Below are 12956 nucleotides of genomic sequence, written 5' to 3'. Positions count from 1 at the left end.
TGGTGGTCTGCATTTTTGGCAGCAAAGTGCAGTTCCAACCTAAACTGATTCTGTCTGCAAGGCACGTGTCGGCTTTGGAATGTGGACACTAGTCCCAAAAAAAAGTCTCTCCCATAGCAGGAATTGAACCAGTCAACCAGGAATACTAACTAAGTCTTTCTCCACATGGTGTAAGCAGTACAGTAAACAGCAAGACAGGTGTAAAAAAAAAAAAAAAAAAAAAAGAGTGTTTTGCTTTGAATACAAAACATAAACATTACAAGAGCTAAAACACGCTACATGGTCAAGGTTTTTGGCACGTCAGTTGAATAATTTGAAGATCATGAGTTTTTTGCTCACAAGTGCCATCCTCCTTTTCTCAAGAGATTTTGTCACTAACTCTGAACTTTCCAATTCAGTTCTAAACTGTTTCCGATTAGAAAGAACATGGGAGCCCTAATGACTGACAGGACACATGGCTTGTTGAGTCCCTTGACACTTTTGTGTAAAACTGTGTAGTTGAAAAAGGCTTAAGCTATGAAACAAAAGGAAATCTTTTGCAAAAGTCATAATGCATCGCCAATGTTAAGTATTTTTGTTGCAAAGTGAAAATCTACCAGAAACATTTTTGATTGAAAAACACGCGTCAGTCTTTGAATGGTGGCAGTAGCTAAGATAAAGGTGCATTCCCATACCGGGAGTCGAACCCGGGCCACCTGGGTGAGAACCAGGAATCCTAACCGCTAGACCATATGGGAAAAGATGCGCTAACGTCTCAGTGACATTATGAAAAAAATAAGTTTTCTGCTATGCACAATAAACTTCTGCAGATCTGCAGGTGCAACTTGCTTCGTTAGCGCAGTAGGTAGTGCGTCAGTCTCGTAATCTGAAGGTTGTGAGTTTGAGCCTCACACGGGGCACTGTTCCCTCCTTTTCTCGAGAGATTTTGTCACCAACTTAGAACTTTTCCATTCAATTCTACAACGTTTTCCATTAGAAAGGAAATGGGAATCCAAATAACTTACAGGACCCATGAGTTGTTGAGTCTCTTGACACTTTGGTGTAAAAAGGGGTGGTTGAGAATGAGTTGAGCTACGAATCCAAATTGAATCTTGCGTGAAGGGTCAGAATGAAGTGCCAAAACGCGGGCGTTCAGCATTTTTGCCTGAAAAAAACAAATCCTACCTGAAATACGTTTGTTTTAAAAACACACGTCAGTCTTTGAATGTTGGCAACGGTGTAGAAAAGGATGCGTTTCCATACCGGGAGTCGAACCCAGGCCACCTGGGTGAAAACCAGGAATCCTAAGCGCTAGACCATACGGGAGAAGATGTACTGCCAGCTCACTTACAATATGAAAAAAAAGAGGTGTACTGCTTTGCACAAGCAACTTCCGCAGATTATTACATGCATCTTGCCTCGTTAGCGCAGCAGGTAGCGCGTCAGTCTCGTAATCTGAAGGTCGTGAGTTCGATTCTCACATGGGGCACTGGTACCTTGTTTCCGTAACTGATTTTGCCACTATCTTGGCTAGAGAGTCACAGCTCTTTTCCATTCAGTAACAAAACATCACCAATTGATGGAAGGGGAGCTCCAATGACAGACAGGGATAAAGGCTTGTTGAGTCCCTTAACACCCAGGAATTAAAAGTGAGAGATATGAATGGTTTGAGATATGACATCAAATAAGCTTTTGTGCAAATAAATATCCAAAAAATCTGGTGGTCTGCATTTTTGGCAGCAAAGTGCAGTTCCAACCTAAACTGATTCTGTCTGCAAGGCACGTGTCGGCTTTGGAATGTGGACACTAGTCCCAAAAAAAAGTCTCTCCCATAGCAGGAATTGAACCAGTCAACCAGGAATACTAACTAAGTCTTTCTCCACATGGTGTAAGCAGTACAGTAAACAGCAAGACAGGTGTAAAAAAAAAAAAAAAAAAAAAAAGAGTGTTTTGCTTTGAATACAAAACATAAACATTACAAGAGCTAAAACACGCTACATGGTCAAGGTTTTTGGCACGTCAGTTGAATAATTTGAAGATCATGAGTTTTTTGCTCACAAGTGCCATCCTCCTTTTCTCAAGAGATTTTGTCACTAACTCTGAACTTTCCAATTCAGTTCTAAACTGTTTCCGATTAGAAAGAACATGGGAGCCCTAATGACTGACAGGACACATGGCTTGTTGAGTCCCTTGACACTTTTGTGTAAAACTGTGTAGTTGAAAAAGGCTTAAGCTATGAAACAAAAGGAAATCTTTTGCAAAAGTCATAATGCATCGCCAATGTTAAGTATTTTTGTTGCAAAGTGAAAATCTACCAGAAACATTTTTGATTGAAAAACACGCGTCAGTCTTTGAATGGTGGCAGTAGCTAAGATAAAGGTGCATTCCCATACCGGGAGTCGAACCCGGGCCACCTGGGTGAGAACCAGGAATCCTAACCGCTAGACCATATGGGAAAAGATGCGCTAACGTCTCAGTGACATTATGAAAAAAATAAGTTTTCTGCTATGCACAATAAACTTCTGCAGATCTGCAGGTGCAACTTGCTTCGTTAGCGCAGTAGGTAGTGCGTCAGTCTCGTAATCTGAAGGTTGTGAGTTTGAGCCTCACACGGGGCACTGTTCCCTCCTTTTCTCGAGAGATTTTGTCACCAACTTAGAACTTTTCCATTCAATTCTACAACGTTTTCCATTAGAAAGGAAATGGGAATCCAAATAACTTACAGGACCCATGAGTTGTTGAGTCTCTTGACACTTTGGTGTAAAAAGGGGTGGTTGAGAATGAGTTGAGCTACGAATCCAAATTGAATCTTGCGTGAAGGGTCAGAATGAAGTGCCAAAACGCGGGCGTTCAGCATTTTTGCCTGAAAAAAACAAATCCTACCTGAAATACGTTTGTTTTAAAAACACACGTCAGTCTTTGAATGTTGGCAACGGTGTAGAAAAGGATGCGTTTCCATACCGGGAGTCGAACCCAGGCCACCTGGGTGAAAACCAGGAATCCTAAGCGCTAGACCATACGGGAGAAGATGTACTGCCAGCTCACTTACAATATGAAAAAAAAGAGGTGTACTGCTTTGCACAAGCAACTTCCGCAGATTATTACATGCATCTTGCCTCGTTAGCGCAGCAGGTAGCGCGTCAGTCTCGTAATCTGAAGGTCGTGAGTTCGATTCTCACATGGGGCACTGGTACCTTGTTTCCGTAACTGATTTTGCCACTATCTTGGCTAGAGAGTCACAGCTCTTTTCCATTCAGTAACAAAACATCACCAATTGATGGAAGGGGAGCTCCAATGACAGACAGGGATAAAGGCTTGTTGAGTCCCTTAACACCCAGGAATTAAAAGTGAGAGATATGAATGGTTTGAGATATGACATCAAATAAGCTTTTGTGCAAATAAATATCCAAAAAATCTGGTGGTCTGCATTTTTGGCAGCAAAGTGCAGTTCCAACCTAAACTGATTCTGTCTGCAAGGCACGTGTCGGCTTTGGAATGTGGACACTAGTCCCAAAAAAAAGTCTCTCCCATAGCAGGAATTGAACCAGTCAACCAGGAATACTAACTAAGTCTTTCTCCACATGGTGTAAGCAGTACAGTAAACAGCAAGACAGGTGTAAAAAAAAAAAAAAAAAAAAAAAGAGTGTTTTGCTTTGAATACAAAACATAAACATTACAAGAGCTAAAACACGCTACATGGTCAAGGTTTTTGGCACGTCAGTTGAATAATTTGAAGATCATGAGTTTTTTGCTCACAAGTGCCATCCTCCTTTTCTCAAGAGATTTTGTCACTAACTCTGAACTTTCCAATTCAGTTCTAAACTGTTTCCGATTAGAAAGAACATGGGAGCCCTAATGACTGACAGGACACATGGCTTGTTGAGTCCCTTGACACTTTTGTGTAAAACTGTGTAGTTGAAAAAGGCTTAAGCTATGAAACAAAAGGAAATCTTTTGCAAAAGTCATAATGCATCGCCAATGTTAAGTATTTTTGTTGCAAAGTGAAAATCTACCAGAAACATTTTTGATTGAAAAACACGCGTCAGTCTTTGAATGGTGGCAGTAGCTAAGATAAAGGTGCATTCCCATACCGGGAGTCGAACCCGGGCCACCTGGGTGAGAACCAGGAATCCTAACCGCTAGACCATATGGGAAAAGATGCGCTAACGTCTCAGTGACATTATGAAAAAAATAAGTTTTCTGCTATGCACAATAAACTTCTGCAGATCTGCAGGTGCAACTTGCTTCGTTAGCGCAGTAGGTAGTGCGTCAGTCTCGTAATCTGAAGGTTGTGAGTTTGAGCCTCACACGGGGCACTGTTCCCTCCTTTTCTCGAGAGATTTTGTCACCAACTTAGAACTTTTCCATTCAATTCTACAACGTTTTCCATTAGAAAGGAAATGGGAATCCAAATAACTTACAGGACCCATGAGTTGTTGAGTCTCTTGACACTTTGGTGTAAAAAGGGGTGGTTGAGAATGAGTTGAGCTACGAATCCAAATTGAATCTTGCGTGAAGGGTCAGAATGAAGTGCCAAAACGCGGGCGTTCAGCATTTTTGCCTGAAAAAAACAAATCCTACCTGAAATACGTTTGTTTTAAAAACACACGTCAGTCTTTGAATGTTGGCAACGGTGTAGAAAAGGATGCGTTTCCATACCGGGAGTCGAACCCAGGCCACCTGGGTGAAAACCAGGAATCCTAAGCGCTAGACCATACGGGAGAAGATGTACTGCCAGCTCACTTACAATATGAAAAAAAAGAGGTGTACTGCTTTGCACAAGCAACTTCCGCAGATTATTACATGCATCTTGCCTCGTTAGCGCAGCAGGTAGCGCGTCAGTCTCGTAATCTGAAGGTCGTGAGTTCGATTCTCACATGGGGCACTGGTACCTTGTTTCCGTAACTGATTTTGCCACTATCTTGGCTAGAGAGTCACAGCTCTTTTCCATTCAGTAACAAAACATCACCAATTGATGGAAGGGGAGCTCCAATGACAGACAGGGATAAAGGCTTGTTGAGTCCCTTAACACCCAGGAATTAAAAGTGAGAGATATGAATGGTTTGAGATATGACATCAAATAAGCTTTTGTGCAAATAAATATCCAAAAAATCTGGTGGTCTGCATTTTTGGCAGCAAAGTGCAGTTCCAACCTAAACTGATTCTGTCTGCAAGGCACGTGTCGGCTTTGGAATGTGGACACTAGTCCCAAAAAAAAGTCTCTCCCATAGCAGGAATTGAACCAGTCAACCAGGAATACTAACTAAGTCTTTCTCCACATGGTGTAAGCAGTACAGTAAACAGCAAGACAGGTGTAAAAAAAAAAAAAAAAAAAAAAGAGTGTTTTGCTTTGAATACAAAACATAAACATTACAAGAGCTAAAACACGCTACATGGTCAAGGTTTTTGGCACGTCAGTTGAATAATTTGAAGATCATGAGTTTTTTGCTCACAAGTGCCATCCTCCTTTTCTCAAGAGATTTTGTCACTAACTCTGAACTTTCCAATTCAGTTCTAAACTGTTTCCGATTAGAAAGAACATGGGAGCCCTAATGACTGACAGGACACATGGCTTGTTGAGTCCCTTGACACTTTTGTGTAAAACTGTGTAGTTGAAAAAGGCTTAAGCTATGAAACAAAAGGAAATCTTTTGCAAAAGTCATAATGCATCGCCAATGTTAAGTATTTTTGTTGCAAAGTGAAAATCTACCAGAAACATTTTTGATTGAAAAACACGCGTCAGTCTTTGAATGGTGGCAGTAGCTAAGATAAAGGTGCATTCCCATACCGGGAGTCGAACCCGGGCCACCTGGGTGAGAACCAGGAATCCTAACCGCTAGACCATATGGGAAAAGATGCGCTAACGTCTCAGTGACATTATGAAAAAAATAAGTTTTCTGCTATGCACAATAAACTTCTGCAGATCTGCAGGTGCAACTTGCTTCGTTAGCGCAGTAGGTAGTGCGTCAGTCTCGTAATCTGAAGGTTGTGAGTTTGAGCCTCACACGGGGCACTGTTCCCTCCTTTTCTCGAGAGATTTTGTCACCAACTTAGAACTTTTCCATTCAATTCTACAACGTTTTCCATTAGAAAGGAAATGGGAATCCAAATAACTTACAGGACCCATGAGTTGTTGAGTCTCTTGACACTTTGGTGTAAAAAGGGGTGGTTGAGAATGAGTTGAGCTACGAATCCAAATTGAATCTTGCGTGAAGGGTCAGAATGAAGTGCCAAAACGCGGGCGTTCAGCATTTTTGCCTGAAAAAAACAAATCCTACCTGAAATACGTTTGTTTTAAAAACACACGTCAGTCTTTGAATGTTGGCAACGGTGTAGAAAAGGATGCGTTTCCATACCGGGAGTCGAACCCAGGCCACCTGGGTGAAAACCAGGAATCCTAAGCGCTAGACCATACGGGAGAAGATGTACTGCCAGCTCACTTACAATATGAAAAAAAAGAGGTGTACTGCTTTGCACAAGCAACTTCCGCAGATTATTACATGCATCTTGCCTCGTTAGCGCAGCAGGTAGCGCGTCAGTCTCGTAATCTGAAGGTCGTGAGTTCGATTCTCACATGGGGCACTGGTACCTTGTTTCCGTAACTGATTTTGCCACTATCTTGGCTAGAGAGTCACAGCTCTTTTCCATTCAGTAACAAAACATCACCAATTGATGGAAGGGGAGCTCCAATGACAGACAGGGATAAAGGCTTGTTGAGTCCCTTAACACCCAGGAATTAAAAGTGAGAGATATGAATGGTTTGAGATATGACATCAAATAAGCTTTTGTGCAAATAAATATCCAAAAAATCTGGTGGTCTGCATTTTTGGCAGCAAAGTGCAGTTCCAACCTAAACTGATTCTGTCTGCAAGGCACGTGTCGGCTTTGGAATGTGGACACTAGTCCCAAAAAAAAGTCTCTCCCATAGCAGGAATTGAACCAGTCAACCAGGAATACTAACTAAGTCTTTCTCCACATGGTGTAAGCAGTACAGTAAACAGCAAGACAGGTGTAAAAAAAAAAAAAAAAAAAAAAGAGTGTTTTGCTTTGAATACAAAACATAAACATTACAAGAGCTAAAACACGCTACATGGTCAAGGTTTTTGGCACGTCAGTTGAATAATTTGAAGATCATGAGTTTTTTGCTCACAAGTGCCATCCTCCTTTTCTCAAGAGATTTTGTCACTAACTCTGAACTTTCCAATTCAGTTCTAAACTGTTTCCGATTAGAAAGAACATGGGAGCCCTAATGACTGACAGGACACATGGCTTGTTGAGTCCCTTGACACTTTTGTGTAAAACTGTGTAGTTGAAAAAGGCTTAAGCTATGAAACAAAAGGAAATCTTTTGCAAAAGTCATAATGCATCGCCAATGTTAAGTATTTTTGTTGCAAAGTGAAAATCTACCAGAAACATTTTTGATTGAAAAACACGCGTCAGTCTTTGAATGGTGGCAGTAGCTAAGATAAAGGTGCATTCCCATACCGGGAGTCGAACCCGGGCCACCTGGGTGAGAACCAGGAATCCTAACCGCTAGACCATATGGGAAAAGATGCGCTAACGTCTCAGTGACATTATGAAAAAAATAAGTTTTCTGCTATGCACAATAAACTTCTGCAGATCTGCAGGTGCAACTTGCTTCGTTAGCGCAGTAGGTAGTGCGTCAGTCTCGTAATCTGAAGGTTGTGAGTTTGAGCCTCACACGGGGCACTGTTCCCTCCTTTTCTCGAGAGATTTTGTCACCAACTTAGAACTTTTCCATTCAATTCTACAACGTTTTCCATTAGAAAGGAAATGGGAATCCAAATAACTTACAGGACCCATGAGTTGTTGAGTCTCTTGACACTTTGGTGTAAAAAGGGGTGGTTGAGAATGAGTTGAGCTACGAATCCAAATTGAATCTTGCGTGAAGGGTCAGAATGAAGTGCCAAAACGCGGGCGTTCAGCATTTTTGCCTGAAAAAAACAAATCCTACCTGAAATACGTTTGTTTTAAAAACACACGTCAGTCTTTGAATGTTGGCAACGGTGTAGAAAAGGATGCGTTTCCATACCGGGAGTCGAACCCAGGCCACCTGGGTGAAAACCAGGAATCCTAAGCGCTAGACCATACGGGAGAAGATGTACTGCCAGCTCACTTACAATATGAAAAAAAAGAGGTGTACTGCTTTGCACAAGCAACTTCCGCAGATTATTACATGCATCTTGCCTCGTTAGCGCAGCAGGTAGCGCGTCAGTCTCGTAATCTGAAGGTCGTGAGTTCGATTCTCACATGGGGCACTGGTACCTTGTTTCCGTAACTGATTTTGCCACTATCTTGGCTAGAGAGTCACAGCTCTTTTCCATTCAGTAACAAAACATCACCAATTGATGGAAGGGGAGCTCCAATGACAGACAGGGATAAAGGCTTGTTGAGTCCCTTAACACCCAGGAATTAAAAGTGAGAGATATGAATGGTTTGAGATATGACATCAAATAAGCTTTTGTGCAAATAAATATCCAAAAAATCTGGTGGTCTGCATTTTTGGCAGCAAAGTGCAGTTCCAACCTAAACTGATTCTGTCTGCAAGGCACGTGTCGGCTTTGGAATGTGGACACTAGTCCCAAAAAAAAGTCTCTCCCATAGCAGGAATTGAACCAGTCAACCAGGAATACTAACTAAGTCTTTCTCCACATGGTGTAAGCAGTACAGTAAACAGCAAGACAGGTGTAAAAAAAAAAAAAAAAAAAAAAGAGTGTTTTGCTTTGAATACAAAACATAAACATTACAAGAGCTAAAACACGCTACATGGTCAAGGTTTTTGGCACGTCAGTTGAATAATTTGAAGATCATGAGTTTTTTGCTCACAAGTGCCATCCTCCTTTTCTCAAGAGATTTTGTCACTAACTCTGAACTTTCCAATTCAGTTCTAAACTGTTTCCGATTAGAAAGAACATGGGAGCCCTAATGACTGACAGGACACATGGCTTGTTGAGTCCCTTGACACTTTTGTGTAAAACTGTGTAGTTGAAAAAGGCTTAAGCTATGAAACAAAAGGAAATCTTTTGCAAAAGTCATAATGCATCGCCAATGTTAAGTATTTTTGTTGCAAAGTGAAAATCTACCAGAAACATTTTTGATTGAAAAACACGCGTCAGTCTTTGAATGGTGGCAGTAGCTAAGATAAAGGTGCATTCCCATACCGGGAGTCGAACCCGGGCCACCTGGGTGAGAACCAGGAATCCTAACCGCTAGACCATATGGGAAAAGATGCGCTAACGTCTCAGTGACATTATGAAAAAAATAAGTTTTCTGCTATGCACAATAAACTTCTGCAGATCTGCAGGTGCAACTTGCTTCGTTAGCGCAGTAGGTAGTGCGTCAGTCTCGTAATCTGAAGGTTGTGAGTTTGAGCCTCACACGGGGCACTGTTCCCTCCTTTTCTCGAGAGATTTTGTCACCAACTTAGAACTTTTCCATTCAATTCTACAACGTTTTCCATTAGAAAGGAAATGGGAATCCAAATAACTTACAGGACCCATGAGTTGTTGAGTCTCTTGACACTTTGGTGTAAAAAGGGGTGGTTGAGAATGAGTTGAGCTACGAATCCAAATTGAATCTTGCGTGAAGGGTCAGAATGAAGTGCCAAAACGCGGGCGTTCAGCATTTTTGCCTGAAAAAAACAAATCCTACCTGAAATACGTTTGTTTTAAAAACACACGTCAGTCTTTGAATGTTGGCAACGGTGTAGAAAAGGATGCGTTTCCATACCGGGAGTCGAACCCAGGCCACCTGGGTGAAAACCAGGAATCCTAAGCGCTAGACCATACGGGAGAAGATGTACTGCCAGCTCACTTACAATATGAAAAAAAAGAGGTGTACTGCTTTGCACAAGCAACTTCCGCAGATTATTACATGCATCTTGCCTCGTTAGCGCAGCAGGTAGCGCGTCAGTCTCGTAATCTGAAGGTCGTGAGTTCGATTCTCACATGGGGCACTGGTACCTTGTTTCCGTAACTGATTTTGCCACTATCTTGGCTAGAGAGTCACAGCTCTTTTCCATTCAGTAACAAAACATCACCAATTGATGGAAGGGGAGCTCCAATGACAGACAGGGATAAAGGCTTGTTGAGTCCCTTAACACCCAGGAATTAAAAGTGAGAGATATGAATGGTTTGAGATATGACATCAAATAAGCTTTTGTGCAAATAAATATCCAAAAAATCTGGTGGTCTGCATTTTTGGCAGCAAAGTGCAGTTCCAACCTAAACTGATTCTGTCTGCAAGGCACGTGTCGGCTTTGGAATGTGGACACTAGTCCCAAAAAAAAGTCTCTCCCATAGCAGGAATTGAACCAGTCAACCAGGAATACTAACTAAGTCTTTCTCCACATGGTGTAAGCAGTACAGTAAACAGCAAGACAGGTGTAAAAAAAAAAAAAAAAAAAAAAGAGTGTTTTGCTTTGAATACAAAACATAAACATTACAAGAGCTAAAACACGCTACATGGTCAAGGTTTTTGGCACGTCAGTTGAATAATTTGAAGATCATGAGTTTTTTGCTCACAAGTGCCATCCTCCTTTTCTCAAGAGATTTTGTCACTAACTCTGAACTTTCCAATTCAGTTCTAAACTGTTTCCGATTAGAAAGAACATGGGAGCCCTAATGACTGACAGGACACATGGCTTGTTGAGTCCCTTGACACTTTTGTGTAAAACTGTGTAGTTGAAAAAGGCTTAAGCTATGAAACAAAAGGAAATCTTTTGCAAAAGTCATAATGCATCGCCAATGTTAAGTATTTTTGTTGCAAAGTGAAAATCTACCAGAAACATTTTTGATTGAAAAACACGCGTCAGTCTTTGAATGGTGGCAGTAGCTAAGATAAAGGTGCATTCCCATACCGGGAGTCGAACCCGGGCCACCTGGGTGAGAACCAGGAATCCTAACCGCTAGACCATATGGGAAAAGATGCGCTAACGTCTCAGTGACATTATGAAAAAAATAAGTTTTCTGCTATGCACAATAAACTTCTGCAGATCTGCAGGTGCAACTTGCTTCGTTAGCGCAGTAGGTAGTGCGTCAGTCTCGTAATCTGAAGGTTGTGAGTTTGAGCCTCACACGGGGCACTGTTCCCTCCTTTTCTCGAGAGATTTTGTCACCAACTTAGAACTTTTCCATTCAATTCTACAACGTTTTCCATTAGAAAGGAAATGGGAATCCAAATAACTTACAGGACCCATGAGTTGTTGAGTCTCTTGACACTTTGGTGTAAAAAGGGGTGGTTGAGAATGAGTTGAGCTACGAATCCAAATTGAATCTTGCGTGAAGGGTCAGAATGAAGTGCCAAAACGCGGGCGTTCAGCATTTTTGCCTGAAAAAAACAAATCCTACCTGAAATACGTTTGTTTTAAAAACACACGTCAGTCTTTGAATGTTGGCAACGGTGTAGAAAAGGATGCGTTTCCATACCGGGAGTCGAACCCAGGCCACCTGGGTGAAAACCAGGAATCCTAAGCGCTAGACCATACGGGAGAAGATGTACTGCCAGCTCACTTACAATATGAAAAAAAAGAGGTGTACTGCTTTGCACAAGCAACTTCCGCAGATTATTACATGCATCTTGCCTCGTTAGCGCAGCAGGTAGCGCGTCAGTCTCGTAATCTGAAGGTCGTGAGTTCGATTCTCACATGGGGCACTGGTACCTTGTTTCCGTAACTGATTTTGCCACTATCTTGGCTAGAGAGTCACAGCTCTTTTCCATTCAGTAACAAAACATCACCAATTGATGGAAGGGGAGCTCCAATGACAGACAGGGATAAAGGCTTGTTGAGTCCCTTAACACCCAGGAATTAAAAGTGAGAGATATGAATGGTTTGAGATATGACATCAAATAAGCTTTTGTGCAAATAAATATCCAAAAAATCTGGTGGTCTGCATTTTTGGCAGCAAAGTGCAGTTCCAACCTAAACTGATTCTGTCTGCAAGGCACGTGTCGGCTTTGGAATGTGGACACTAGTCCCAAAAAAAAGTCTCTCCCATAGCAGGAATTGAACCAGTCAACCAGGAATACTAACTAAGTCTTTCTCCACATGGTGTAAGCAGTACAGTAAACAGCAAGACAGGTGTAAAAAAAAAAAAAAAAAAAAAAAGAGTGTTTTGCTTTGAATACAAAACATAAACATTACAAGAGCTAAAACACGCTACATGGTCAAGGTTTTTGGCACGTCAGTTGAATAATTTGAAGATCATGAGTTTTTTGCTCACAAGTGCCATCCTCCTTTTCTCAAGAGATTTTGTCACTAACTCTGAACTTTCCAATTCAGTTCTAAACTGTTTCCGATTAGAAAGAACATGGGAGCCCTAATGACTGACAGGACACATGGCTTGTTGAGTCCCTTGACACTTTTGTGTAAAACTGTGTAGTTGAAAAAGGCTTAAGCTATGAAACAAAAGGAAATCTTTTGCAAAAGTCATAATGCATCGCCAATGTTAAGTATTTTTGTTGCAAAGTGAAAATCTACCAGAAACATTTTTGATTGAAAAACACGCGTCAGTCTTTGAATGGTGGCAGTAGCTAAGATAAAGGTGCATTCCCATACCGGGAGTCGAACCCGGGCCACCTGGGTGAGAACCAGGAATCCTAACCGCTAGACCATATGGGAAAAGATGCGCTAACGTCTCAGTGACATTATGAAAAAAATAAGTTTTCTGCTATGCACAATAAACTTCTGCAGATCTGCAGGTGCAACTTGCTTCGTTAGCGCAGTAGGTAGTGCGTCAGTCTCGTAATCTGAAGGTTGTGAGTTTGAGCCTCACACGGGGCACTGTTCCCTCCTTTTCTCGAGAGATTTTGTCACCAACTTAGAACTTTTCCATTCAATTCTACAACGTTTTCCATTAGAAAGGAAATGGGAATCCAAATAACTTACAGGACCCATGAGTTGTTGAGTCTCTTGACACTTTGGTGTAAAAAGGGGTGGTTGAGAATGAGTTGAGCTA

General features: G+C 41.6%; 15 non-coding genes across 15 annotated transcripts; 7 read left to right on the top strand and 8 right to left on the bottom strand.

Annotated features, from left to right (window-relative positions):
* Positions 1-665: 665 nt before the first annotated feature.
* Positions 666-737, bottom strand: TRNAE-CUC (transfer RNA glutamic acid (anticodon CUC)). The gene has a single exon. It is a non-coding gene; the product is annotated as a tRNA-Glu (tRNA).
* Positions 738-1395: 658 nt separating this feature from the next.
* On the top strand, positions 1396-1468 carry TRNAT-CGU (transfer RNA threonine (anticodon CGU)). The gene has a single exon. It is a non-coding gene; the product is annotated as a tRNA-Thr (tRNA).
* Positions 1469-2363: 895 nt separating this feature from the next.
* On the bottom strand, positions 2364-2435 carry TRNAE-CUC (transfer RNA glutamic acid (anticodon CUC)). Its single transcript has one exon. It is a non-coding gene; the product is annotated as a tRNA-Glu (tRNA).
* A 658-nt stretch (positions 2436-3093) lies between these two features.
* On the top strand, positions 3094-3166 carry TRNAT-CGU (transfer RNA threonine (anticodon CGU)). Its single transcript has one exon. It is a non-coding gene; the product is annotated as a tRNA-Thr (tRNA).
* An 895-nt stretch (positions 3167-4061) lies between these two features.
* On the bottom strand, positions 4062-4133 carry TRNAE-CUC (transfer RNA glutamic acid (anticodon CUC)). The gene has a single exon. It is a non-coding gene; the product is annotated as a tRNA-Glu (tRNA).
* A 658-nt stretch (positions 4134-4791) lies between these two features.
* On the top strand, positions 4792-4864 carry TRNAT-CGU (transfer RNA threonine (anticodon CGU)). The gene has a single exon. It is a non-coding gene; the product is annotated as a tRNA-Thr (tRNA).
* An 894-nt stretch (positions 4865-5758) lies between these two features.
* On the bottom strand, positions 5759-5830 carry TRNAE-CUC (transfer RNA glutamic acid (anticodon CUC)). The gene has a single exon. It is a non-coding gene; the product is annotated as a tRNA-Glu (tRNA).
* Positions 5831-6488: 658 nt separating this feature from the next.
* TRNAT-CGU (transfer RNA threonine (anticodon CGU)) lies at positions 6489-6561 on the top strand. Its single transcript has one exon. It is a non-coding gene; the product is annotated as a tRNA-Thr (tRNA).
* An 894-nt stretch (positions 6562-7455) lies between these two features.
* TRNAE-CUC (transfer RNA glutamic acid (anticodon CUC)) lies at positions 7456-7527 on the bottom strand. The gene has a single exon. It is a non-coding gene; the product is annotated as a tRNA-Glu (tRNA).
* Positions 7528-8185: 658 nt separating this feature from the next.
* On the top strand, positions 8186-8258 carry TRNAT-CGU (transfer RNA threonine (anticodon CGU)). Its single transcript has one exon. It is a non-coding gene; the product is annotated as a tRNA-Thr (tRNA).
* An 894-nt stretch (positions 8259-9152) lies between these two features.
* On the bottom strand, positions 9153-9224 carry TRNAE-CUC (transfer RNA glutamic acid (anticodon CUC)). Its single transcript has one exon. It is a non-coding gene; the product is annotated as a tRNA-Glu (tRNA).
* Positions 9225-9882: 658 nt separating this feature from the next.
* TRNAT-CGU (transfer RNA threonine (anticodon CGU)) lies at positions 9883-9955 on the top strand. The gene has a single exon. It is a non-coding gene; the product is annotated as a tRNA-Thr (tRNA).
* An 894-nt stretch (positions 9956-10849) lies between these two features.
* Positions 10850-10921, bottom strand: TRNAE-CUC (transfer RNA glutamic acid (anticodon CUC)). The gene has a single exon. It is a non-coding gene; the product is annotated as a tRNA-Glu (tRNA).
* Positions 10922-11579: 658 nt separating this feature from the next.
* Positions 11580-11652, top strand: TRNAT-CGU (transfer RNA threonine (anticodon CGU)). Its single transcript has one exon. It is a non-coding gene; the product is annotated as a tRNA-Thr (tRNA).
* Positions 11653-12547: 895 nt separating this feature from the next.
* Positions 12548-12619, bottom strand: TRNAE-CUC (transfer RNA glutamic acid (anticodon CUC)). The gene has a single exon. It is a non-coding gene; the product is annotated as a tRNA-Glu (tRNA).
* Between the last annotated feature and the right edge of the window lie 337 nt (positions 12620-12956).

This window comes from Phyllobates terribilis, unplaced genomic scaffold (genome assembly GCF_046119375.1).
Source record: "Phyllobates terribilis strain yellow unplaced genomic scaffold, ASM4611937v1 Scaffold_4315__1_contigs__length_62301, whole genome shotgun sequence".
NCBI lineage: Eukaryota > Metazoa > Chordata > Amphibia > Anura > Dendrobatidae > Phyllobates > Phyllobates terribilis.
The sequence above is the reverse complement of the archived record's forward strand: the minus strand, read 5'-3'. Positions and strand labels throughout refer to the sequence as shown.